This window comes from Copadichromis virginalis, linkage group LG8, assembly GCF_057382275.1.
Source record: "Copadichromis virginalis isolate Kocher_CV1m ecotype Utaka linkage group LG8, C_Virginalis_male_GT1.1, whole genome shotgun sequence".
NCBI classification, from domain to species: domain Eukaryota; kingdom Metazoa; phylum Chordata; class Actinopteri; order Cichliformes; family Cichlidae; genus Copadichromis; species Copadichromis virginalis.
In genome coordinates, this window is record NC_140625.1 from 12,916,272 (window position 1) to 12,943,245 (window position 26,974).

At 43.2% G+C, this 26,974-nt stretch overlaps 1 protein-coding gene across 1 annotated transcript in view; it reads right to left on the reverse strand.

Annotated features, from left to right (window-relative positions):
• raraa (retinoic acid receptor, alpha a) overlaps positions 1 to 16,492 on the reverse strand; it is a 139,420-nt gene extending 122,928 nt beyond the window's left edge. The window contains exon 1 of the mRNA XM_085465865.1: positions 16,138 to 16,492. The gene's annotated coding sequence lies outside the window, so the exon portion shown is untranslated. The remainder of the gene's footprint in view (positions 1 to 16,137) is intronic.
• Positions 16,493 to 26,974: the final 10,482 nt, after the last annotated feature.

Genomic DNA, 26,974 nt, shown 5'->3' on the forward strand with positions numbered 1-26,974 from the left:
CACCCTCTACCCATCAGTTGGTTTGTGCAGAAGCTCCTTGTGCCATTTCCTGTTTTGTTTTGTTTTTTTAAACACACCCTTACTTCCTGTTTATGAATATGAATGGTATCTAAATCATGTGTTCCTACTGGTCCTGTAGAGGAAGAGCAGCATAATTTCTAGAAAGATGAAACAAGGACAGAGTTTGTGTATGTGTGTGTGTCTGTCTGAGCCTCCAGCCTGCACTGATGAGAGTGGAGTGGACAGGATGAGCCCAAGGTAATCGCATCTTTATCTTTGCTGATGGGTGAAAGCAAGTCGCTGTAGACGCTCACCTTAAACACAAAGAAGAACATGGTGTCGTCACTGTTGACGCGTGGTTTCAAACCAAAGCTGATATCGCCACACATAGGAGGTCTTGAGTGCTCAGGAGCTCGCAAGGAGTCTAAAATAATAATTCAGTGGGATCACCCATCCTGAGTGTACAGCCCAGCATCTCAGCAACTGTAACTATGCTCAGGGTTGCTCAACCGTTCAAGGTTTAAAAAGGTTTGATGGGAAGCAGTCCAAGTCTCGAGTAAAATTATCATCGGCCCTTGGATGTTCACTTATTCACTGTGACAGCATCGCCCCTGCGTAGACTATCAGTACAAATAGAATCTCTGATTTTGAGTACGACCAGCAGTCTCCAAGCGTGTGCTTACTTGGGAATGACAGCCCTGCAGCGAGGGTCATGAGCTCACATTAAAACAGACACAATGTGTTGGTCCTATAAAATTCCACCGGCTGGCTGCCTATGCACACACACACACACACACACACACACACACACACACACACCCTGTTCTTGAGGCTCTGACTCTGAGCGGTGGAAAGCCCCTTCAGTGACACATAGATCGCATAACCTCTGTTGACACAAGAGGACACAACTCCCAATGGAAAGATGCAGATTCACACACATACTGATTGCAGGCCAAGGCTCCAGACTGCTATTGTCCTTCAGAGCCATCCAAAGAAAACAATGAAGAGGGTCACGCAAGGCCCCCTGTGGAATGGTAAATAACCAGAGGGAGTGAGACTGAGAGGAAGAGAGGAAGAGACTGAGGAAGTGAGAGAGAGAGATTGAGACTAATCCAGTCTGACAGCGTTATATGGAACACCAAGTGCAAAATATGACCATCTGGGGACAGGTGAATTCCACTAACGTTCAATCATTCAGGAAGAATCTGACACTGCTTGAATGGAAAATATGTCAACTCCATGATGCAGAGAAGAAAAACACACATGAAGAAAGAATGCAAATCATTTCACCTCTATATGGGATTCAGATTTTCTGTAACACACTTTGAAAATGCAGCGCATTTCTTCAGTCGAGTTTCACATCAATATTTTACCAACTGTAGTGAAATAAAGGGAACCTAAATCTCACGCAGTGCAGGAAACACTCTTCTAATGAGCGAAATCAGTTTAGGTGAGTGCTGCCCAGGTCAAAGCCATGCACAGACAGAAAAAAAAGGAGGGATAAAGTCCAAACAATAACAAAGGCTGAGATTGTGGTGATGTTAACCATTCATTAGTGCTGAGTGACCCTTATTATAAAATCATCTTTGTTGTCATTATTCATCTGGCATAAAATGCTGGCCTGTTAATTCAGACTCAGGATGTTGACAATAGGCGGTCTACAAAGGGCTGAGAAGGCACAGTCTCCCTCCCGATTGGTCTTTCATATGCTAATGAGGGAACTGTTTGGGGTTTACTGGCCTGGTTGGAAATGATTTAGGGCGACACCGGTGCTCTGAGCCTTTATGTTAAGGTTGGCCGTAGGGGCTCATATATCACCCTGATCATTAATCAATTAGCGTCTCCTAGCCACCTGTCGGACACATCGGCACACAAAACATTCCTGCCCTTGGGCAGTTGCTAGACGATGATCAGCAGTAGCAGCAGCAGCGCCACTGCTACCTTCTAGCCCCTCGATAGCCCTCCCCACTCCACTTTATGGTAATACCCTGATGGATTACATAATCACACCCAAATACTGTCACCGACGTCAAGGGCTACTCTCCAAGAGCAGCAGATCTGAGTGGAAGCTGCCACAAACCTTTTACGGGTGCCCCCACCCCCTTACCTCCCAATTCAACACAACGCATTTGCTCTCCGCTGTCACAAACAAGAAAAGAGCGGGCAGAGAGGAATTGATGCAGACCTTGAAGGAGAATCAATAAGCTGACGCCTATTCAAAAGTGCTGAATGCACACCAATGCTGTGTCCTCCGTTGTTTTAAATGCAACTGCCTCCAGTGGGGTATTGATGGTTGCTTGGTATTGACGATGTGACACAATAGCCAAACAAGTGCGCGATGGAAAGGTTCAAACTAACAGGGCATTTGTGAAATAAGTCCAGAAAAGTAAATTTGTTTGTAGATGAACTAACTGCTGCTGACTTGCAGGGTGACAACCAAGTGCTAAACAAATGCACGGCAGACTTCTAACTAACAGCGCACACTTTAATCGTACACAGCCTGGATCTAAGGGTCTGTTATGGAAAGAGAAGGTGAAAAAAGCTGTGCTGAGTTTTTTATGGTCTGGGCTTTTTTCAAAACACCAACTGACTTTGTGATCTCATGGAGTCACTCGAGGCACAGTGTGGTGGGACTGAAATACTCCTCAAAGATTTCTGTTAACAGCTGCCCCTCTACTCAACTGCCACAAATTGAGTTTTTTGTTTTTGTAACTGGAGATTTGTATGTAAATTTCACCTCTTATGCAAAGAGCCCTCACTGCCACTAGACAATCCGTTTTCCACAGCCTTGCTTCCTCTGACAATAGACAATTCCCTCCCCTCCCAATTTTTTGCTCCACACTTTTTTTCTGTTATTTGGAACTAATTCTTAAAAGCAGCTGAAGAAATAAGTGGCACTAAAATTAGCACCTAATCCGCCAACCCTCAATGTGAGGACATGGAGAAAGCAGATTTGTCAAGCCTTGATTTAGCAGTATTCTTCCATTATAAAAGTAGCACTCTTCACGCAGCTTAGCAGGACGAAACGGCTCAATCAGTCTCATGTGGAACGTTTAAGCACGAAGGGGGGGAAAGGATGGTGCAATGGCCTATCTGTGAACCCAGAAAGCCTGGCGTCACAATGGTGCCGTTATTAAGCTGCACTCATTGTTATTCCTACCTGTGTTGCACTTTTCACCTTCTGAGGGTTACCCTTTGAAATAGACATTCGCCATCCACTTCCAAAGCTCCCCCAAAAAACAAGAGCTGTTTTACTGAGGGACCGCAAAAAATCTGGGCCACTATGTAGGATGTGCAATGCTGGAGTGGTCACTGGAGACAGAGCTTTTTTCTCCCTTTTTTTCTTTTTTAAAATCCAACCAGCTCAGGCAAGGAGCCAGCTCCCAACATTATCAGGTGGATTTTCAAAAGAACAAAAGCTCCTGTGCAATTCTTTACACTGCCAGTGGGGGGGGGGGGGGGGGGGGGGGGGGGGGGGGGAAGCATGAAACAAACAGAAACCCCACGAGTATGTGTGCATGCACATAAGCCCATTGTCCTTGATATTTCAGTTGAATTGATTTCAGAAGATTATTTCAATGATAATCTCACACTTTCTTCCATTTGCTTATCTCTCCAGCTATGTCCCAAAAATGGCAGGGATTTAGGTGTGTGCGGGTCAAAACTAAAGCTGAGAACACTGGGAGTGGAGCTATCTGTTCAGGCTTTGCATATCTAATCATGAATGTATTTCAGAGGCCACAGGACAAATAATAGATATCTTTGGAAAGATAAATCAGGAGGAGGAAAACATCTCACACTTGACTGCAAACACGGAAAGTGAATAGCTGTGTTGCCTTGGTATCTGTATGGCGGTCAAGCAGTATTGGAGAGAAAAATGTTGCCTGAGCAGATAAAGGCTATCCACAGGGTTTCAGGGGCAGCTAGAAGACAGCGGGAAGGAGGAGGATGATGGGTGACAGGGCAAAGGCTTGACCTCGTGGGGTCAATAGGTGATAAGTAACATTTATCATACTTACCCAAGCTGCTAAATGAAAAACCAGGCAGCTTCTCTTCTTCACATTTCAATGCCCTAACTCCAATGAAGCTCACACTACTGGCAACCAGATGCCCTGTGTTTATGACAGAGACAAATCCTGGAATCCCTAAGTGGAAAAACATGCCATGCTGGCACACAGTAGCGCCACTGAAACATTACATCACTCTGACGATTTAATGAGCACAGCCTGGATCAGATCAGAAGTTTAAATACCTGCCAAAGCTAATATAAAAGCTTGTATTTCACGCTTCATGAGAGAAGCTGAAAAACAAGCTTCATTTGATAGGACAACAATGGTTTCCACGATGAAGGGCTTGTGGTTGAGGGGGAAGCAAGGATCGCTGTCTAAGTCCTGAACGCAGGGAATCCATGGAGCCACAACTCAACCACAATGACATTCACATGGAGAAAAATGACAAAGAAGCAATTGAGTGTTGGACTAGATTTGGCACAGACCTATCAGAAAGCACCCCACCCCCAGGGGGCTCCTCGACAGTGGCTCTCTGAAGGATCACGGCAGCTTGGTATTGTTTTGGTGCTCTGGACAAGTGGACAACAGTTGTAGTGGGTACCCTGGGCCATAGGCCAACCGAGAACGAAGACAACGTTGTGCAAATGGACAATTAGGGCACACTCACGCAACGGGCATTCATCAAGTGGAGATGACAGCTAATTTCAGGATTAAAACAAACATGGCCTTCTTGTTGGCCATTTCATAACTTGTGCATGGGCAGAGCATCTACAATGAGACTACTGGAAGAGAAATGCACATTGAAAATACAAGTTAGGGATGGTGGTTCATTTTCATAGACCGCAACGCCAACGCACAGCAATTTTCATACGCTAACACAAACTACATCTTGTCAACTGCAACACTTTCTCCGTCAAAGCTCTCGAGCGTTTCAACTTTAAAGTAAGGAGACATTTCCAGGATTTCTCCATCATCCGATCATTTTAACTTTGTAAAAATACATAATGTGACATACAAGCGTCTTTCTGCTGTTGCTGTTCTGCCAGTATCTCGCATGCTAGAAGATGTGGATCCATATTTTTAAACAGTGGTGTGTTGAGTGTGTGTGTGTGCTCTAAAGTGAGTGACAGATATCCCATCAGGCTCAGGGAGACATCCTTTTTGCTAGAGTGGGAAAAGCAAAAACGTGTCCTAACAAATGTTTTGTTCTTATCGCAAATTAGAAACAGGGATCCAAATCAATAGTCCTTTTTTCCCCCTCAGGTAACTGAAGAACTCACAAAAGACGCACAACAGAAACAAGAGTCAGCTGCAATCATTCATGCCTATCAGTTAATGTGACTGCGTGCAGCTCAGGCTAGTGCTCTGTTTAAAGTGATGTCTAAATACTACAAGAGATTGCTGTTAGACAAAGCTGACGTTCAGGAGACCTTTGATTAATGCAAAAGAGTGCATGTCTACAAGGGATGAAGAGAAACCAAAACGATAATTACTGTTATCTTTATACAGGGTTCTTCCTCCAAAAGAGGAATTTTTAGTTCCTCCCAAAAAGGTTTTAGAGTCAGAGAGAGAGAAAAATGACCTCATTGTCATATACAATTTTCAGCGAGGTTGACTTTGAAACTCCATTCTGAGTCTAACAAAAACTACACAACGTAAACCCATTTTTCACTTTTCCTAACACTTGCAGCAGTGCACACCCGTTTCTACTTTGTCAGCAATTGAGCTGCTGACCTGCCAACTGAAGACAAAATTATATATACATTCTACTGTCTCCACTATAATTTAGCAATTTCTTTAAACGGTTATGTTAATTAATCAAGTTAAACAGCCAAACGTTAAGTGTCAAAAACAGAGAAAAGTGAAAAGGCAGTCTTCTCACATGTGCAAAGGTGTGACAACGGGCAGAGTTCCAAGTGTTCTGCAAGTAGTTTTCTCATCATTTCTCACATTCTTGCTTTCCACCACTGTCCATATTCGCTGTTGAACTTTAACAGTCACTTCTGTGCCGACAGTGATGGTTTGACAGTGAACAGTTTGCGCTCTCCTTCTGACTCTTTTCCTCAAACTCACAGTCTGAGCGGTTTTATTTCTCCACAGCCAGCCTTTTACATATCAAGATAGGAAAAGCCACAGTGTTACTATTAATGATAACTTCAAGAGTCCCAGCAGGGTATACCAGTGAGCCATCATACACGATGTCATTACCCTGTAACTGGCAAATGCAAATGGGATGCAGATATTAAGTGTGTTTGTGTAAATGGCACATGATGAAATTTGTGTAAGACTTCCACATGAAAAGACAACTGCAATATCCCTTTTTATGAGGTCAAACAAAGCAATCTTTGAGTCAAGTCTAGCTCATGATTCAAGTCCTTGAGTGTGGCAACAATCATTTTGTTGACATCTGAAGCTAGTGTTTGCTGCAGGGGTCTTAGGTTAGCAGCTAGAAATACATAACATCACAAGGTATCAGCAGGAACCATTCAACACCAACGTCCCTGGGTTCTTTTGCAATTTTTCTTTCTCGACTCTGTGGATCCTTTTTATGTATTAACAACAGCATCCTGTTGTGCCTGGATTTGCCCCCACTCTTTTGGATTTTACATATTTGTCTCTTTGTGGAACATTTATCAATAAACAGACTTGTTGTTATTAAGAGGTGCCGCTTGGATGGGGGGAAAAAACATAGTATTGCACTAGAAAGATTCACGGTTATCAGTGATGTAGTTAGGGCTGCTCGATTATGGCAAAAATGATAATCATCACGATTATTTTCACTGAAATTGAGATCACGATTATTTGACGATATTTATTTAACCCTTTAAGACCTACTATAGAACCAAGTCCACCAGAGCTTATATTATTTTTTTTTACATGCTGTAGTGCCATTTGTGGGAGCATTTCAAGTTGCTATACAACTGTTATAGCCCATATTTTACTAATATGTATGCATTAAGTCCATAGTAACTACATTAATTGCAAAAAAGTGCAATAAACTACAAAAAAAATTGAAAATCGCTTTTGTTTTGTTTACATATATTTCTACTTGGAGAAATTTAAGAGGTTTATCCCTCAAAACTTTAAATACAAAAAAAGTTGCAAAAAATAGTTTACAACAACAGGAAATTTATTTTGAGTGTCTTCATAGTTTTATTTTGGAGATACAGCAATTTTTATATATTGCAGGAAAAACAAAAAACAATCCTATGATGCAAATTTGCAAAGAAAACAGCAGGTGCATCATTTCACTGTGGGAAGTGTTACGAACAGCTGATAGGAACGGCGAAGCGTGTTTCTGGAATATTGTGTTTTTGTTCCTGCAAGCGCTTTTTATGCAATTTTTGCAAAGCTATATGTGGAACGAAACCGTGACCGAGGACAAGCTGATGGCATCAGATGTAAGTACAACTCCTCCGGTTTCATATGCAAAACAAATTATTGCGCTAGCTTACACGGTTCAGGTTCTACAGGGATTTAAAAATAGTTACGCAAAACGGAGCGTGCTGCTCTGACCGGCTTTAAAGGGTTAACAATGACTTTTAAAAAATAATATAAAATAGTGTGCAACACCACTGAAGTTTTTTTTTAAACTCTCTTTTCAACCAACGGCAGTCACTCTCCTCTCCAAATAACTTCTGCTTAGCTTTCCGAGCTTCCCTCGGGTCCTCTTAATCAGCGGTCTCCAACCTTTTTTGCGCCACGGACCGGTTTATGCCCGACAATATTTTCACGGACCGGCCTTTAAGGTGTCGCGGATAAATGAGGGAGGGGCTAATAATCGGCTCAGTCATTTTTAATGATCGTTGAAAGCCCAGATCGTAATCGTGATTAAAATTCGATTAATTGAGCAGCCCTAGACGTAGTAATGCTTTAATTTACAAATAACCTAATCCAGGAATAAAACACACACAACTCAAAAAATAGTTTGTGAGTGTATCAAACCTAAAGCATTCTAAGTTTGTTGCAGAGTTATCTGTGGGATGAAGAATGAGGCCATTTTTTAAAATATGCTAAATCTCACCAATCCATTGCCCTCCTTAATTTTCTAAAGCAGGGGTGGGACTGTTGTGGAGGGCCACAACAATAATTTTACAAGCAGAATTAAATCCAGCTTATTTGTGCAGCAGTCCACAACAGTCCCAGTTTCTCACATGACCCTCTTGGGGAAACTAATTGCCCACCTCTGCTCTAAACACCACAGGGCACTGCAGTAAAGTGTCTTCATAATGTAGTGGTTTACACAATCACGATGCAAACGAAAGCCCGGTGGTTTGATTCCGGGAGGGGACATAAATCCCTCTGGGGTTGCGTCAGGAAGGGCATCTGGCGTAAAAATGTGCCAAATCAAACATGCGGAGCGCCCCGCTGTGGCGATCCCTCGTGAATAAGGGAACAGCCAAAAGTAGCTTTCTTTATCAGGGCGTTGCAGTGAGTGAACCAAAGGAGTGTTACCAAATAAAGCGTGAAGTATTAACAAAAGCCCCTTTTGGATATCAGCTGGAACTACAGCCTCACACTTGAATGCCTCTGGCAACCAAGTCAAGCTGCAGTTTAGAATCATCCCTGCTTCTGCTATAAGGGCACCGAATAACATTTAATGAACATTTGGTTATAAAACGTCATCGGTCCCTCCGTTTCCTCTGGGCATTTGAGTGATTTACTAGTTACTACTAAGCACATGACTTAGAAAATTGTGAAAAACATTTGAGGTCACAGTGAACTTGAACTTTGACCACCAAACACTAATCAGTTTATTCTTGAGACCAAGTAGATGTTTACGCCAGATGTAATTGCAATTATTGAAATGACAAGAATGACAGGGATGGGATGGGAGGTCAGAGCGACTTTCCCTTTAAAAAAATAAAAATCAAACAGAGTTTTTGTGCTAAATTTGAAGAAATTCCCTCAAGATTCTCATAAGATCTTACAAGCACAAGAATGTAACTAGTGGGCGATGAGTAAATATACTCTCACCATAACAAAAGAGTGTTTGAACGTGGAAAGCACCTCTAAAAAGGTCAACAGTTGGCTAAAACCTGCACTCAAACCTCAGTATGTCTACATCCTGTTCAGACCTCCATGCCACAAGAAGCATGCATGTCACAATGCAAAGCAAAGGCACCAAACTATAAAGTTCGGGTCCAAACAGATGTGGATGAATTCAATGATAAAAGTCAGCGTATGAATTGGCAACAAAATTGAGCAGGCAGTGACAGATTACGAATACGTACAAATGTGAGGTTCTGTGGATATCACTCTGAAACATGAAGAAGAGTGATGCAGAGAAGCCTGCTGGAACAGAGTCAACACACTTTACACGCACAAGGCCTGGAAACAACACGCTTGGGGCTTCCACCTTCATTGAGATGAAAATGGACCTCCTCGAGAGGAAATAAAGCCATTTTTAACTCCCCCCCCCTCGCGTCGAGTCGGCCTCCCATAATATGCCCAGTCAATGGACTGTGGGTCTATTCAACTGCAGGCAGCCCACAGCACAGCCATAAATAATGTAGGGCAGCTCACATGAAACCCTAATCACCATTGTGCTGTCACCCAACAGAGAAGATTGCTTGTTTAATTTACTGCACCGCATCTGTCTCAGTTCTGCCCAATTTAGTTTCAGAGTTTCAGCGGGCAAGTACTCCAAATATTTATCAATATGCTTTTCACACAATGCCAAATCAATAAAAAACAAACAAATAAATAGTAATGTGTAATTACGTCCGGCTGTGTTTGTCAAAATTCTTTTGGTGGGGTGGGGGGGTGTTTGTTTGTGCTTTTTGGGGTGATGATGTGCGTTTTTGTCCTGAACAACAAACCAAAAAAACCCAAAACTGCATCTTGTGTAACAACAAAGGCTGGCTGAGAAAAAGCCATCAACACTCAATAACCAGAGCTCATTACTGGCAATATACAACATACTTCATTACATTACTATTCCATTAGCATGCTCCCATTTGCATATTCCAGTCACCTCCTTACCGAGGCAGTTGATCATAAATGGCAGCCATATGCTGTGTGGTGCGCCATATTACAGAATTATTACTGCGACACAAAAAGCAAAAAAAAAAAAAAGTGAATTATGTTGACATGAAATGAAGTACAAAACCAATCAAAAGGATCCGCCGTTAACGATAGCGTCTCGCAGTCTCATTGGCTGAAAGTGTATCATTTCAGGCCACAGGTTATGGTGCCTCGGTAAAAAAAGAAAAAGAAATCTGCAAACCTGACAGCCTAGTTTAACAGACAGGGTGCATTTCTGCTACACCTCCTTTAGTTGTACTGTACATCAAGTTTGTTCATGTCTAAACTGCCAAAATAAACATTGTTTTGCTGTTTTTATTGGAAAAATTGATTGGGGCACAACAAAGCTACAGAAAAGTAAATGTAATTGGTTTTAAAAATTCTTTTCTACATTCTTTTTGGGTATTTCTGGCTTTCCATCACCTTCTCCAGCTGCAAACGCAGAAATCCTGTCATCTAATGGGCTCTGTGCTGCAACGTTCCAGCACGACGATGATTTGGTGTGATGGCTCTTCATCGGGGCTGGCTGCATTGAGATGACAGACCATGGAGACAGAATAAGTAGCAGCGGCTCACTAGCTTCACAGACTCGTTGGGCACAAGCCAAGACAGCAGAGCAGTACGATAACGATGCTATGTGCCGAGCCACTTACAGGAGCTGCCTATTCGTGCTAGCAGCAGCGAGCGCGGTATCATCTTGTTCAGGACCATTATCTCACCACCGCTCTGTTCTCCTCACACTGATAAATGTGGCCTATAGCAACTTGAGCTAATGTGCAAGCAGCTGCAACCACGGCATCTGGGTAATACACTGTTGACGGCCACATACGCCCACACAGGAGGCACAATAGAGAGGATTTGTTCCACTAAAATCAGTGTGAAGATGCCTTGGTTTGTGCAGTGGTTTAACATTAGCCAATGCTACTTCTCGGGAAGGACGCGGGAGCTGTCAACCGCCTCACTTAGAGAGACGTTTGTTTGTTTGTTTTTTTTAAATGGGGAGCAGACCAGCCAAACGTTATCCTCCAAGTAAGAACTAAAATATCAGTGTAACAAATCAAGGCAGAAGATGAGACTAAATCTGCATTTTCTCTTACACACCTTTTTGGAAATATTTAACTAACAAATACATTCAAATTACATCGGTGTCAGCAAAGTGGACATGAAAACTGAATGCTATGACTGACTGCACATTCACACTTGGCACAGAGAAATACGCATATTATCAAGAAGCACTTAAGGACAGATTGGTCGGTCAGACATCTGTGTAAGTGACACTGGCTATCTAGCTAGCTGTCTGACTCATGACAGCAGAAGGTTAACTTGGCAGCTCAGCTGTACAGCGTAGCTCTAAAAGGAATATTAACAGCATGTCCCTCAGTGCTGACGGAGAGAGAAAGAAAAAGCAGAGAAAAAGGAGAGATGGAGAAAACGCAAGGAGCAAAAGGGGTGGGTGTGCAAATCCAATTTCCAGTGACGGTGCGTTCAGGATCACCATTTCGCTAAAAGAACATATCATCTGTCAAAGTTAATGGCAGTGTCCTCGGGAAAATGAAGGAAAATAGAATGAAGACCGTTCATTAAGAAGGTGGGGGACGGGGGTGTGTCGAAGCCATCGGTCTGCTCCGCCGTCTCCGCGGGAAAATAAATATATACCCGAGCTATTATTTGTGCATTTAGAAGGTGGCAGTGCAGTCGCAATCAAGAGCCGGTTCACATGCAGAGGTAATATTAGTGCAGGAGCAGTCTGCGGGCTCAAACACCGAGCTATCGCTGGGAATGAAGAGGTTGCCCGGGCTGCCTGGGAGGACGGTTGGCAGGCTAGCTAACAGGCCCAGCCAGGCTGTCTCTCACTCAGAACTGTGGATGTACTCAGTGGAAGCAATTGATACCATTGTTTTATGGAGAGGAGGGTGGAGGGGGATTAAGAAGCAACAATAGGTCTCTTTCACTGGAAATGTCAGCCGTCACGCTGGGGGACTGTCCGACTGGGCAGAGACACTTCTGCAAAAAGCCAAGGTACAAAATGAGTGTGGAAAATAGTATGAAATTTTGTGACAAGTGCAATGAAACACTGCGACACAGGCCAGAAACATCCACATGCCAGCTGGTAGAAATGCAATCTCAAACATGCAAAATAAGCTGTGGGAAACTTTACAACAAAGATCAGTCAAGCCATGTCAACCATAAATACAACCCCCTCAGTGTAGTATTATTTTATGTGATCTTGAAGTGGGGAAGGGGATCAGCGCTTCAATTCTGCAGTAAAACATCAATGGTTTCAAGGTCTATCAAAACAATGTGCAGCTCGAAACAGATTCTAAATCAATAACCTGGATAATAGGTTATATGGGTCTTTAGCTCAGCCTCATTAGGAAAAAAAGGAGACAATCGTGGCCTCATTCTTCAGGCAAATTAACATAGCGAGGAACCTAAAATAACAACCGATGATCCATTCTGGGACGTTTTATTAAGAGACTATACAACAGAGAGACACAAAGTTCTTTCTCTGAGTGCTTTGATAACCCAGCTGGCCTTGGACCTCTTTGAAAATGTTGCTCCGAAGGGTTGAGGTGAATATAAAGAACAAATGGAAGCGAGGCAGCCTGCCGCTTTAAGACTGAGATGATACCAAGTTATTCTACCACTCTGACCTAATTGCTCTCTTGCTCTCCCAACATGAACACTGGGAGCTGTGCACTCTGACACGTAAAGATTATTTAATACCATCAAAGCCATTAAAAAAAGGAATAAAAGGAAGGCAGCATAAAAAGGAAGGGGGAGTTAACCCTCACGTGACTGGCAGCACCAGGCACGCTAGTTTGCTATGTGGAGAGCTACAGAATTGGAATCAGTATGCAAAAGCAGGCCTGTCTAACTGCCGCCGGCCAACATGAGCGGAGCTCCCACATCACAGCGGCTCCACTCCCCCTCCAAAAAAAAAAAAAAAAAAAAAAAAAATCCCACTCGGCTTCAGCTACACTCTCCTCCCACCCTTCTTCTCTCCTGCTTTTCCCACACTCGCCCCAGTCCCAAAGGCAACGACTACGTCATTGGGCACCACAGAAAAACCACAGTAATATCCTAATTTATTTCTACTTATTCTGACAGACCGTGGGCCCGTTTCATTTGGGTCAAGGCTGGTTTTATTAGTGTAAAGCCACACTGTGCGGTTCCACTGGACTCCATTTGTAGAAGCATGTTTGCTGCTTACTACTCTTTACGGCAGCATCAGTAGTCAAACACCTGTGCACACCAAATAGATTCTAAGAAATAAAAGACAAAAAAAGAAACAAACCCCAATCTTCACATCAGTTTTTCCTATTTACAGCAAGTCGAACTCTTATTTCTGCTGTGTGGTTTTCACTAACAAAACATCTAGCAATCAAAATCTGACAGGGCGTTGGTGCGACTGGGGTAGAGGTGTTTACCATTCAAAAAGCACTGGGTGACACCTCTAGTTGCAGTGAACTTGGTTCATCTGTCAGCACATGCTGACTTCGTACTGTACAGTCATAACCTCGTGAGTCAGCCTGGCACATCATCGACAGGGTAGCAGGCTACTGTGGCCAGCAAGACTACTACAATCAAAGCACCTGACAGACGCCATCCTTATAACGGTAAAAGAAGAAAAGAAAAACATACTTAAGTCCAAAAGGAGGTCACTAAAAATGCATTAATTCAATACACAAGCCTTATTATAGTGATATAATATTACACCACATATACATATTAGTATATAAATGTGTGAATTGTGCAAAAAAAAAAAAAAAGAAAACCCCAAAAACTAAAACAAACCTTCAAATAAATTCCTCTCATCAAGAACAATCCAAACAACCGTTAATAACTCACCACGTATCATCTGCTGAATTCACTAGTTCCATGTATGATGAGAAAAACTGTCATCACATGTAACCAAACTCATAGAGCAAGGAGCTACTGACTCACCACTGCCATGCCAAACCAACAACAACAAAAAGAGAGAGAGAGAGACAAAAAAACCCTTTCTAGTGTTTGAGTTGAGTCTACAAACTATAGAGGAAGCAGAGGGACACGCCGAGGGCGTGGGGGAGGTGAGGTGGCAAACTGAGTGTGCCACTGCCTCTGCTGACATGATGATACATTTAGGGCACACGAGGCCTTTGACTGGCACGGTTCACACGAGAAGAGTCGCTGCTTTCCGCCAACACTTGTCACAGAAGTTCTGACTGCATCACAGAAACCACTCCTGTCACTTTTTTTACTAACAAATGCGACAGTGGGCAGTATGACTAGGTCTTTAGATCTTTAATAGACCTTCTGAGAACAAAAAAAAAAAAAAACCCCAAAAAAAAACAACCTTTAAAATCTTACTAGCATGAAAATGGCGTGTGACTGCAGGAAACCCTTTCTCTGAACCTCGCTCAATTAAAACACTACTATGAGATCTGCTCGCGAGTGCCAATATCATGCCTTTCATATAACCCCGCAGCTTATCGGGAACTGTATTTTTAGAACACAATGATGAGCATGCGTGACATCAGATCAGGTACCACAAGATGGCTAGACAGCAAACACAACAATTTTATGCAAAATGTCTGAAGGTTATTATCAAAAATTTTCATCAGAGTGACAGCTTACTGGGTAGGAAAGAATAATCTTGTATTCAGGCCAAGCCTTGCCAAACCGTGGTGAGGGCACAGCATTTAACTGTGAATCACACCAAGACGGGAGGTGACAGGGTGGGAAAACCCTCAAACACCCCAGATTTCCCAGTGAGTGACTCTTCCCCTAATGCATCTTGCTCTGAATGTCACAGGAAAGGTCGGGTATCTTTTTTCCTTTCAGTGCCACCCTGCGATCGCTTCCCCCTGAAAACAATCAGTCTGCCCTGCTCTGCAGCCAGCAGAGAAGATCTAGAGAGTCATAGCTTAAATAAATAAATCACTCAACAAATCCTACACAGGAAATGAGGGTTCATTCAAACACAGGGAAACATCTCTACAAAGTACCGCTATCAACAGAGGGTACAGAACACTGTAATCTGTGGTTTATAAGACAACATTTTACAAGACAACACTGCAGGATTTTGATGCTGCAGGGTATACTTAAAGACTCCTGACATTTAATTTGAGGTGATGCAGACGCCTTAAATCGCCACATTATCTTGACAGCAGATAATCGAGAGTGTTAACAAATTGGGGGAGATATCTGTCAGTTTGCCAATGTACCTTAAGGCTATAAAGAAAAGCAACAGAAAAAAAGCATGTGGCTGTTTTTGTTACAGTACTTTTTTCCCCCCTTCTCGGGTCAGCAGGTATGCAGCTCAGTTTCAGAGCACCTTGAAAGTATTGCAAGCAGTGGCTGGTGCCTCTAGTCTGCACACCGAGGAAGTGGCTCGGTATTAATTATGCACTGGAGCAAAGTTTACCTCCAGCCTGAAGTAGCCCACAGCCAAACAATGGTGAGCGAAATGTGCATAACGCACCATGTGAAATGAAATACTATCTCCCCACATTCCGCTGTTCCGACGCTGCCAAAAACACTAGCTTTTCTCTGAGAGGGTAACAGAGACATCCAGACACACATTACAGGGTTTTCCCCTCCTCCTCTTTTAATCCGTAAATCCCCACTTTCTCAACAGCCAAGCTAGGTGGACACCGAAACGGCTCTGCTAATTAAGTAAAGGAAGCTGTCAGCACTTAAATGTGACCCGGTGTCTTTCCAACCTCCACCTAGGCAAAGACGCGTTAGCTCTGACATGCTAGCCGACCTAAGAAGCGTCGGATTCGCACACTATAACGTCGCTCGGTTAAACACACCTATGGTTTATTTTTTATTTTTTTGCTTAATTGGCCATGAGAACGCCAACTTGACAGGGAGTTTTATGGTCAGGCTGTCCAGTACGCTTCTGACAATGAACGGCGTTAAAACAAACAAACAAAAAACTGTCACACCCGTGCATTTAATGACCGTGCCGACTCGTGACGCGTTCAAAGTCCTCCAGGTGTAAAGCGGACAGGTTACTACGGTGCCTGGCTAACCCCCCGAAGGAGACCCGAGAGCTGGACACATGCTGTCAAATGTTGTCTAGCTGTCAATGACAAGTGTATGGTAATACCTGGGACCTGTTGACTCCTCCTCCTGCCGCTGCTGCTCGCCTCGGACTGCTGCTGGAAGTTCAGTCGCGCCGCTGTATTTCTAACGCGGGTTGTACTCTCTTTTTTCTTTTCTTTTCTTTTTTTTTGAAAGTTTTCCGCCGACTTCTCAAAATCTCCAAAAAACGGTGGCCCTCACGAGCGCTGAGTGAGTTAACCCCCACCGGGCAAACAGCGGGTAAGAAGTCGGCGAGTGGCGTTCAGAGAGCAAGCAAGTTCGAAACGACGTTCGCAGAAGCAACCATGGCAGTCACGTTCTCTGGCTGTGAAATCCAACACCAGCCCTGACCCCGCCCCCTTTCTCTTATGGGGCCTGTCATCGAAAAAGTGGATGTCCTGTTTCTCTCCAGATGTGCTCCGCGCGCTGCTGCAACCAAGCGAGGCAACAAGAAGGAGCACTCACTTTGTTTTGGTTGCATTTTTAATGCGTTTCTTGCAGCTCGTTTATGCTCCGTTAAAAATAAATAAAAACACAGTTTTCTATCATTCTCTGTATCTAAACAATGAAACCAAGCACACAGTACAGACATGAATTTTTATTATATATATATTTTATTTACTTTTTTTTTTTGACAAAACAGCTTCAACTTAAAATGATTTCGACACTTTAAAAAATTCAGTGATGTTATTAACTCCATATCATCGCGGTGGGACGGGAAAGCTGTGCAGTCTTTCTGATTTTTGTTCAAATATGTATTATCAGCATAAAATTTTAAACGATCCCGCCGCCGTTGCGTGACTATGTCTCGGTGTCATGCTGAGAACACCATTAAAGCCTCTAAAATATCTTCCATCGCAGGTTGTGCTGTTCCCTTTTGTCACACCGCATTTGGGCAGTCGGCTTCTTCTGTTTAATCCTCCACTCAGAGGAATGCTCCACCTGAGCGCATAAAGAGGGGCCGCGCTGTCAGTGGCTTTCAAGCATAATTATGCATCTGTTTAACAGCCATGTGTTCGGTTAGTCTGCATTTTAATTTTGTAACACGCACCTTACATTTGTCTATGTTTAAAGAGCTGTTATGCATATTATACGGTACTGTGCAAAAGCCTTGAGCCACCCATAATTTGGGAAATGGATAAAGGGATTACTCAACAACATGTGCAAACATACAAGTAAATACAGAATATGAAGCAAAAACTGAGTGTTTTTCTGACAAATTTGATCATATTTGGTAGGATCACCTAAATTCTACTACACTCTCTGTGCTCCTTCAATATTGCTATTCTCTGCTTCAGTAGTGTTGAGCTCCGGACTTTGGGGAGGCCAGTCTATGGCTGAGAGTGTTCCATGTGTTTTTCTATCCAGGTATGCTTTTACTGCATTGCTAGTATGTTTGGGACCATTGGTGTGCTGAAAACTGAAGCAGATGTTTTCCAGATGACATTGTGGATCCAAATCTGACTGTACATTTCTGCATTCACAACTCCAACAATTTTGACAGAATCTCCGATTCCACTGGCTGAAAAGCAACTCCAAACTGTGACACAGCCTCCACCATGTTTTACAGAGAGTTTTACGTACTATTTTTGCTTTGTTTTGTTTTTTTGCTTGAATAGTTCACAGGTCCCTGTTAGGTGGGTTAACAAACAAACAGACAAACCAACATTCCAAAAATGGTCAGGTACAAGGACTGGACTGAAAAAGAGTGAAAAAGCAATCGATGTCCAAAGAAAAACCACAAAGCACTTGCTTCGATAAAAAGGTTCACTGTGGGGACCAACATTTAGATCTGCCTTCCCAGAACCACTACTGTTTTACTTTTACCTGTGTCTTTGAAGGCGTACTGTTAAAAGTAATCAGAAGCGATGGCTAACTGCTTGAACAAAACGCAAACAGATTTGTGTGGATATGCCGTCATCAGCTGTAGCACTGGTGAGTGTATACAGACTGGGTAATCCAGTCTGTATACACTTTACACATAAACTGTATTCCAGGAAAAAGGACAGGTCCTCCTCCGTCTCTCAGACATGGTGGCTGCATTCGAATGCTTTCCAACCCAGAAAGCAACATTTTGTGACAGGTGGCAGATGTGAAAGCCCTTGTCCCTTATGACTGGGCAAAAGGGCCACAAGAGAGCTAGTGACATATTTTCCCTCTGTGGTATCTTCTCAGTTGCTTTTCATCTTTCCCTCAGAGCACTGACACTGCTACAGAGAGAGAGCAAGCGTCAGTATCCTCCTTGTTCTCCCCTGCTGCCTTTAAGGCTTTCCTATACAAAAGCTGTGAGTGTCACTAAACTGTGTCAGTTGTCACACATCACCACACAAGTGAGGAATGCATTGCTGGGGGGGGGTGCTGGTTGTGACACGGGACACGCAGGCATGCGAGTAAGCGTGGAATGAGGGAGTCGTCAAATCCTAAAAGTATGCTCTGGTGGAAGTTGTTGCTGTCATAGGAGAATGGCTGTAGAGATGGAGCTGTCTTATTTCACCGCTTCCTGACAGGTGAAACTTGGCCCCAGCATGCATGTGTTCATCTAGACTGGATAGACTCAGACTCATTTACCCAACTGCAGTGTGGGGATTTGTATTGTGAAGCTTTGTGTTTCCTCTACATATCTCTAGGTTGGATAGTGAGGCCTCTAGGGTCTCCTTAGCCCAGCTGCATCCTCTGCTTGTAGCCAGCTTTAAAATGGAAGTTACTGGAGCTGAATCTTAACGGTTCCCCAGTCCAGCGCTGTCTAGCAGAGCTAGCCTCTGCTCTGTAATAGTGATATAGACTGCATTTCAGCATCTACCGTAGAGCCATCAGAACATGTTAAGCAAAGTGAAACGCCGTGTGCTGCATGCTTCGTTTAATCAGCCTTTAACATGCCCTCATACAAAGCTCTCATACTGTCTGGCTTGACAGTACCTTTAAGGCACTTGCGCTAACTTTTTGTTCAGCTACAGGCAGAAAATGTTGACATTGCTGAAAAATACAGAGATTTCTAATGCCGCTTTCGCTTTTTTCAAAGAGCAGCAAAGAGTAACAGACAAGCCTGACAATGGCTTGAAGGATTAAATACAGCACGCACACAGCACATGCAGGTTGGAGAAGCTCACTCCAAAACTCGAGCAGCTCTTGAGGGTTAGGAGTCACCAGAGAGCAGCGGTCTTAAGGCACCAGAAACAGAATAGGAAAGGCAAACAAAAGTCTTCAGTCCTCTAAATAGCAGACAGAGGTAAAGACACTTTGATTCACATATGCACTGAAACACAGAATCTTTCCAGGCATTACTCAACCGACTTGTATGTGAAGTCGGATGTAAATGTTTGGCACAGGCGAACTGCAAGTCAGAATGTGTCTGAGTATCTCCCAATGTTTGCTACATGTGAGAAAGTAATTATTTTACATTTAGACAGAAAGAAGCCAATATCCCTTTATTTCTATGCTTTCAAAGCTAAGGCCGAATACTACTTATTTATCACACAGACAGCTTATCAGCCCATATGTTCATTTCATTGATTAACAGAATAAACCTTCTGGGGTCATCAGACTATACCTTTACTCCAACAAAATATTAGCACCCACTGAATAACTTAAGTCAGACACACTTTAAGATGCTTTCAGAAGGCCTCAGGGTTATTTATACTCTTAGTCCTGCCATTTCCCCCCAAGAAACAATAATATAAAACAGTCCGTGTTAATGGTTGTTGTTACATGACTATAACAGAGAGTCCCTTTCATGTTGCTTTTTACAAGGCGCCGTGTGAGCCCTTTAGCAGGTGCTCGGTTTCTGCCTATTTACTGTCCAGCGTGAAAGTCCAGTGCTATTTGCAAAGTGTGGTAACATTAGCCAGCCTGATCAATGTGCTCAACCCCAGCGTGGGGCCACATACCACATGTCACATCCTGGTTCACAGAAAAAAAAAAAGAGAAAAAAAAAGAAGAAGAGGGTGTCAGAGACCCCACACCCCCTCTGTGTAGGGTGTCACCTACACCCAAGAGAAACATTTCCAGCTCTCCAAATGTCAGTGGGCAATTACAGTGGGGTGTCTAATGCACTAAGGCAACCTGAGAGGAGGAGGCTGGCATGAAAAAGGGAAGCAGTCTGGCAGTTCTTCTTGGGTATACTTCGGGAGATAGCCTGCAGCTGGAAAACTGTGAAGGATGTCAAAGCTCGGTGGTCAATCACTGTATCCCTTTTTGCCCTCTTTTAAAAACCAGATTTGTTGGAATTTTCCATTCCTATCCATTCATCACTTTGCAACTCCTGTTTATTAGCTTGTCATTCATAGCGGAGTATAATGGTAAAACCATCAAGCAGGCACCATAAAAAAGCACCTCGGGGTGAGGCTTAAGGCTACTTGATCAGGCTTAATAAAAGAGGCTTTATGGATATATCGCAGTAAGATGAAGATATCACACCACTCGAACACTCTACTGCTACTCCGCCAGAAGCTTGATGTGCCACTCGTGTCTGTAAGTGTGTCTGGACAGGCGTGCTGAAAGGCTGCATGGCTTTCACGTTGGTTCACTTTATGGTGCTAGACTGTGAAGAATAAAGAAGAAATGGAAACGAGGGGGGTTAAAAAAAAAAGAGAGAGAGTGCAGGGTAGATGGTATCAGCCGCATGGAAACAGTTAGCCAAGCCTCAAAGCCTCTTTTGAACTACAAATGGCTGTTAAGAAACAGCTTTCACTCAGAACATGTTCAAATAACATGCCACCAACATGCAATAGGACTCAGGGAGAGAGCTCCCCTTTGCACAGCAAAAACACAGGTATCCCACCCACCCACCCACTCATCCACCTCCCTACCTTATCTTACCTGGAGAGAGAGAGAAAAGCCTTTTAATTTTCTCTGTCTCATTTTTTCCCTTCCTGGCAAATACAAGATGATTTTTTTTTGTAATTTTTTTTTTTGCAAACCTCTGACAGGCGAGCCTTTCGCAGGATTTAGTCCATCTGAAAACATGTGGTAAGCCTTGAGGAATGTTTCAAATGATTCCCAGATGTGGGCCGCAGACAGGTTTAACCCATTCTTCTCTCGATTGGTGGCCCAGATGAAGCAGAGAAGACGCCTTGCCAGGAGAAAGTCTGAGCAATATCGCGCAACTCTTATCCTTTTCTGTCAATTTTTGTTACTTTCAAAGCATTAGGGCTCACTGAACTGTAGCTTAATATAATTTGCTGCGAGGCTAAAAATGGAAGTTCTCTTATGGTGCATTAACCAAGAATAAAGAATGCGAGAGCGCTGCTTTCTTTTCTTTCTTTTCTTTCTTTCTTTCTTTCTTTCTTTCTTTTCTTTTTTTTCCAGACAACTCAGCAAACACAGGAACCTGGCAAAAAACCAAAACAAAGCAAAACAAAGGAAAACACCTTTAAGAAGGGAAAATTCACACTCCTGATACAGTTAACTTCCGAGTGCAAGCTCAACAGAATGCATTCTTTGCCCTTTTCTCTTGCAAAGTAACCTGGAAAAAAAAAGATAAACATCTCTTAGTCATTTAATATATTCCACCGAGCGCTGACAGTGCCAGATAAAAGAAATGCAAGCTTAAGCTTACTTAATGCTTTGGCTGAACTTCATCTTCAGTGTTTTATATTGCGCGATTAAGCCGGGACTCAAAACAGGGCTGCTGGATTGTTTTATGAAGAACATTGTTGTTATAGTAACACTCCCAAAGATGGCAGTTTTGGTAGAGATAGAGAGGGAGGTAGCAGAAAAGCCAGACTACTAAACGGGGTGGAGAGAGAGAGAGCTGCTTGATATCCTATGAGCAACAAACTCAAGTGACCCCTTTCCCAGTTCTCGCTCTATCTCCAGCTCTGATGTTCCCTCCCTCCACCCTTTTCTCTCTTTCTTTCCTTTGCTCTCGCTCCTTCCCTCTGTACTTCCCCCTCGCTCACCAGCCCAGCCAACTGTGAAGCAGTTGTCCAACACGCCCGTCTGCCTGCCAGCCAGCACGCTGGACTGAGGCCCATTATACACAATCATAACAGACAGAAGGGGTACATGCAGACAACTGATAGAATTGCACTAAAATTGAGGACAGAGGAGAGTGGCAGGCAGTCACTCTGGCAGCACATTGGTGAGCAAGCAAAGGAAGAAAGGGGAGCAGTCAGACAGAGAGCGGGAGATAGAGAAAGAATAGGCCTGTGCTTTGAGGCTCTTAGCAGGATACTATAGGCCATATGAGGCCAGAGCAGGCTGGGAAAGATTGTTACTGCTTTGAGCTTCCACATGTGAATGCACCGCAACCCCCCACCCATTTTTGTGCATCCCTCCCACAAGCCTCCCCAAGGAAAGACCAATGTTTTAAAAGAATCACAAACAATTGCCAACTCCGTATTTTGCTTTTTATTTTTGAAACAGAGTCAAACGTGCTTTTGCTTTTTTGGCCATGCTGTGTTGCAAGCAGCTCTATGCACTTACTCAGTGCAGCTATTAGGACCAAATAGGCCTGGGGTCAATTTCCCCAGAAGGGATTGGCCTTACGATATGATGTGAGTCATACAGCTGTATTTTGTGTACCTGTCATTTCAATTGCTTGAAATCAAAAGCTGTTACCGTTCATGAGCAGAGGGTGTAGTGTGATGCAGGAAGAATTCGACGCAAATGCTGGATGTCAAAAACCTGTGACAATCAGCTGGTCACCCCCACTTGTTAACATGCCCATTAGAGAAGCAGAAATTAGCAGGTTGGTACCCATTTTGGTTTTGATCTCTGCAGACCAATCACATTCAGTTTTATTGGGGTGTGGCCACTTTGCTTGACAGGTGAAAGCCTTTTGGTCCTGTTTTTTTTTTTTTTTGGTTGTACTAAAGCATACTCTAATCAACTGTAGCATCTACTGCAATAGCTCAGTAAATATAGGCACCTTGTTAACTAGGCTAGCTAGATATCTAGCTAGTGTGATGACTAGCTAGCTAGTTTAAAATGGTCATGTGCTGTTTGAAAAGCAAAAACAAGATGGCGACCGCCATAATAATGAAGTTATCTGTACAGTTCCTGCCAACCAATAGTTTTCTGTCACAAATTGTTTTAAGGATCCAGGATGGAAGATTAACCCACTGCAGACATGCTTTAAATCTTTAGCATTTTGGCTACCAACTTATTTAACAAGCCATTAGCCAATGAGCAAGTCCTCATCACGTACGTTTTTTATAAACAAGATGGCGATGGTAAAAATGCCAATCCTTGGGCTTCAAAACTTTAAAAACCAGCAGGTGATGCTGTGGTAGCTATTTGTTTTATAGAGTTTATAACTGAGGTGGGCTAGCTGTTTCGCTAAGCTCTGCTTGTTGTTTTTATAGAGTGTGCCTTTCAAGGTGGAGCGTTCATTATACCCTTACTGCAATATAAGTGAGCAGCACGCTTCAACAGGTGTACATCAACAGAAAAGGTAGGAAACTGTATTTCTGCCATTTCCTTCAAAAAAGCAACGATTACTTTGATGGTATTAGTACCTAGAAATAATTCACAAAGGTTAAATTGTGAAACCTTGCAGTTTCAAAGGTGTAGCTTGACAAAACTGATTCAGATGCAGTCTACAGTGCAAGGGTTTCCTGTATTCAGACTGGCAGATCAGTGTTAAGAGGTTAAGGCTGGCAGAGCTTTAATTAAAAACACAGTTTTATACCTTCACCTCTGAAGCATCTGAACCCACCATGTCTTGTAATAACACCATGTCAAGCAACATGAATTCCCAAACTGACTACCTGGCAACCTCTGTCTACGCAGCATCTTAATTCTCACACATAGTGTTGTGTTACATGCCCTCCCACTGGGTCTTCTATTTTGGATCACCAGGGTGCCAGTCGCCAACATGTTCCCCTTCTTAGCATCTCATCAGAAGAAACCCAGAGAGTATGTCCCTTTAATTAGACCGCCCGTGAAAATAATGGTGCATTAATGACTTTTCTATGGGGGCCAATGAGCTGGAACAACAGAGGAAAGACTAAATCACAAATCAATTCCAACAAATGTAATTAAGGCTTAATTAGCCTCCAGGGTGTCACTGCAATGCCATAGAGGGGATGATGTGGAGGAAGAAAGCAAGAGAAAGGGGATATGAAACAGAAATTTAAAGACAGAAAGCTAGTCACAGGCCATGAAACAAATGAGCGCTCTCTTTTGTGACGATTTACAGTCCTGCGACCAACTGCTTGTACATCAGTTTTAAAGAAAGTACTACATTTGTTGCTACGCTTTAACAGCATAATATAATTCAATGCTTATTGCTTTGATTACACTCATAAGGAACGCTAGCTTCTGTATGCTAAATGTGTGGTTCTTGGCACGTGCCTGAGCGGTTTTAAAGGGGAGGGCTGATTTAAAGGCAGCACTTCCAGTGTGGAGCCACACAGCCAGTGCTGGGTAGAGAAGTGCTAATTCTCTATAAAAACAGCTGCATGTACGGTTAAGCCCAACAACATTCTGGTGTAACAAAAAAAAAAGAAGAAGAAGAAAAAAGGAAAAAAGAAAGGAAGAGGGGGGGGAAAAGAAAACAACAGAGAAGGAGGTTAAAAAAAAAGAAAAGCAAAAAAACCACAGGGAGGCTTGGATAAGACTGGCCTGCCTTGCTGGATGCCACATCACACAAACACAGACTCCCGAGCCAATAAATGAGCTTCATAAACTGCAATTAAAACCCTGGGCACTAATTTAGTGGAAATGGCAGCCTGTAAAAAGGGAAGAGTGTTAGAGAAAGGGGGAGAGGTGTGAGAGAGGCAGAAAGTGGGAGAAGTGGGAGTTTTTGGACTTTAGTAATGGTGATCTTTTTTCTCTCCTCCTTTTTTTTATTTCTTTGCATTAATGCAAAACACACGCACACGTTTGTGTGTTTTCCTTGCTTGTAACACACACACAGAACAAACGCAGGCACAGCGTGCTACTCGTTTTAACTCGGGAAGGGTCGAATCCAAAAACACACATGCTCTTGATTTTCATACATGGTAACTTTAATAAACTTCAAATAGCGCTGATTAAGATGAAAAGCCCTATTTCTTCATTCGCAACACACACAAATACACACTCGTACACACGCAGTCCACTCATAACACCACTGTGCTCTCCAGGAAAGCTGGCGGGCAGGTTTATCATATCAGAGGTGACGGGTAGAATGGGCTGGACGTGGCTGATGGGTGACATCTGCCGCATCTGCCTGCTATCAGGTCAAAGAACTAAAGAATGAGGTGACAGTAGTGTGATTAAACAGGCCACACACATGCTCGAAAACAATGCCAAGAACAGAAGTAGGGAAAAAAATGCCGGGAGCTTGAAAAAAAGCCCAAACCCTATAAACACATCTCACTCCCACTACCCTAGCAGACAAGACGGTGTAAACCGTCAGTGACACAATCGATATGCTCGTCAGGTTTGTGTGTATCTTAGGGCAAGCACAGCTGTAATTGGGGGGGGGGGGGGGGGGGGGGGGGGTGTTAGGCGATGCAGTGCAACAGCGTTAAATGATGATGTAAACATCTCTGGTTGCTGCAGCCAAACATCAGATGCTTTGAAACGGTGTGACAGTCACAGGCGCTATTCGTAAATCCTTCATAAACCACAGGATGGGTGGCTTCAACCACTCTTCCTGGTTAAGATTACTACGTGTATCGACTGACCTTGAGCTGGCTCGTCTTTTCCCCTCCTTTAATCATAAGCTGGGGACTTTAAATGTTATTCACGGAGCTTGCATAGGCAACTCATCGAAATGTCAGGAAAATGGCAAATGCGACAGCAGAGTCAATAAAAAAAATGCTCCAATACCGTACCTGCAGTGGCAGATATAAAAGCTACCAAAGACTTTGAGCTGCTTTTGTAGCTTTCGTGCTTGCCAGGCACACACACCAGTGGTCTCACCTGTGCATTGTGCCCCTGAGAGAGAACCAAACGAACATTGGAACTATAAGCAATGTAAGGCCTCTGCCACGTTGCCTTTTTTAATTGCTTATTGATTAGAATGTCATGCTGTGACAAAAACCGGGAAACAACAAAGGAAACCTGGAAGTGATGAGAACTGGGGGTTGTAATGCATGGCTGAGCAGGAGGCTGTCTCAGAGGGGGTAAAGTGAACTCTCTGCTGGAGAGTAAATAAAGGGTTTTTTTTGTTGTTTTTTTTTCTTTTCTTTTCTAAAAGCACACCCTACAGTGGCTCTTGGGAGGAGTTTGCCTAGAAATGGAAGAGAACTACGCAGAAAAGCACATGTGTCCTCAGCTGCTAATCTGGGCATCAAGCACATCGCGAAAGAGAAAAACAACACGAGCTTGGCGACGGAAGTTTGAGGTTAAGACATTTATCACCACCCAAATCCTCTGCTGTATCTCTTTTTTGGGTTTCCTGTGTAAGTCACCATCGTACTAATGTGCCCCTGAGGATTGTGTAAAGAGGCAGTCACATGCAGTTCAAATAGGAGCGCAGTTCTGCTTGATTTCTAGGTAAAACGATAGCGTAAACACACACCGAAAAAATGTTATGACTAGATAAATTATAATATGTTTGACAAGAAGATTTTCCCGCGTGATGAGCAGAAATGGAAGGTCTGCGTTTATGAGATGAAAGGGGGTTTAAGAGTAGATTTTATCACGCATTACGTACTTTCACTGCCCTCGTTGCAAAATTCTCCAAAAGTCAAGGGTTCGAGTTTGCTGATCGTTAAAGATGAAGAGGCGCGGTTTTCAGGGCTGCCGTTTCCTTTCGAGCGCTATATTTTTACATTGAGATAATTATCTTGGCGCTTCAGACATTTCAGTCACTAGTTTCAGTGTCTATATTGGCACTCTGACTCACTGTCACTATGACTCATCGCACGCAGGCACGCAAATGGGAAATGATACCCACTTATAATGATCACTCGGGATCAGATGTTGCT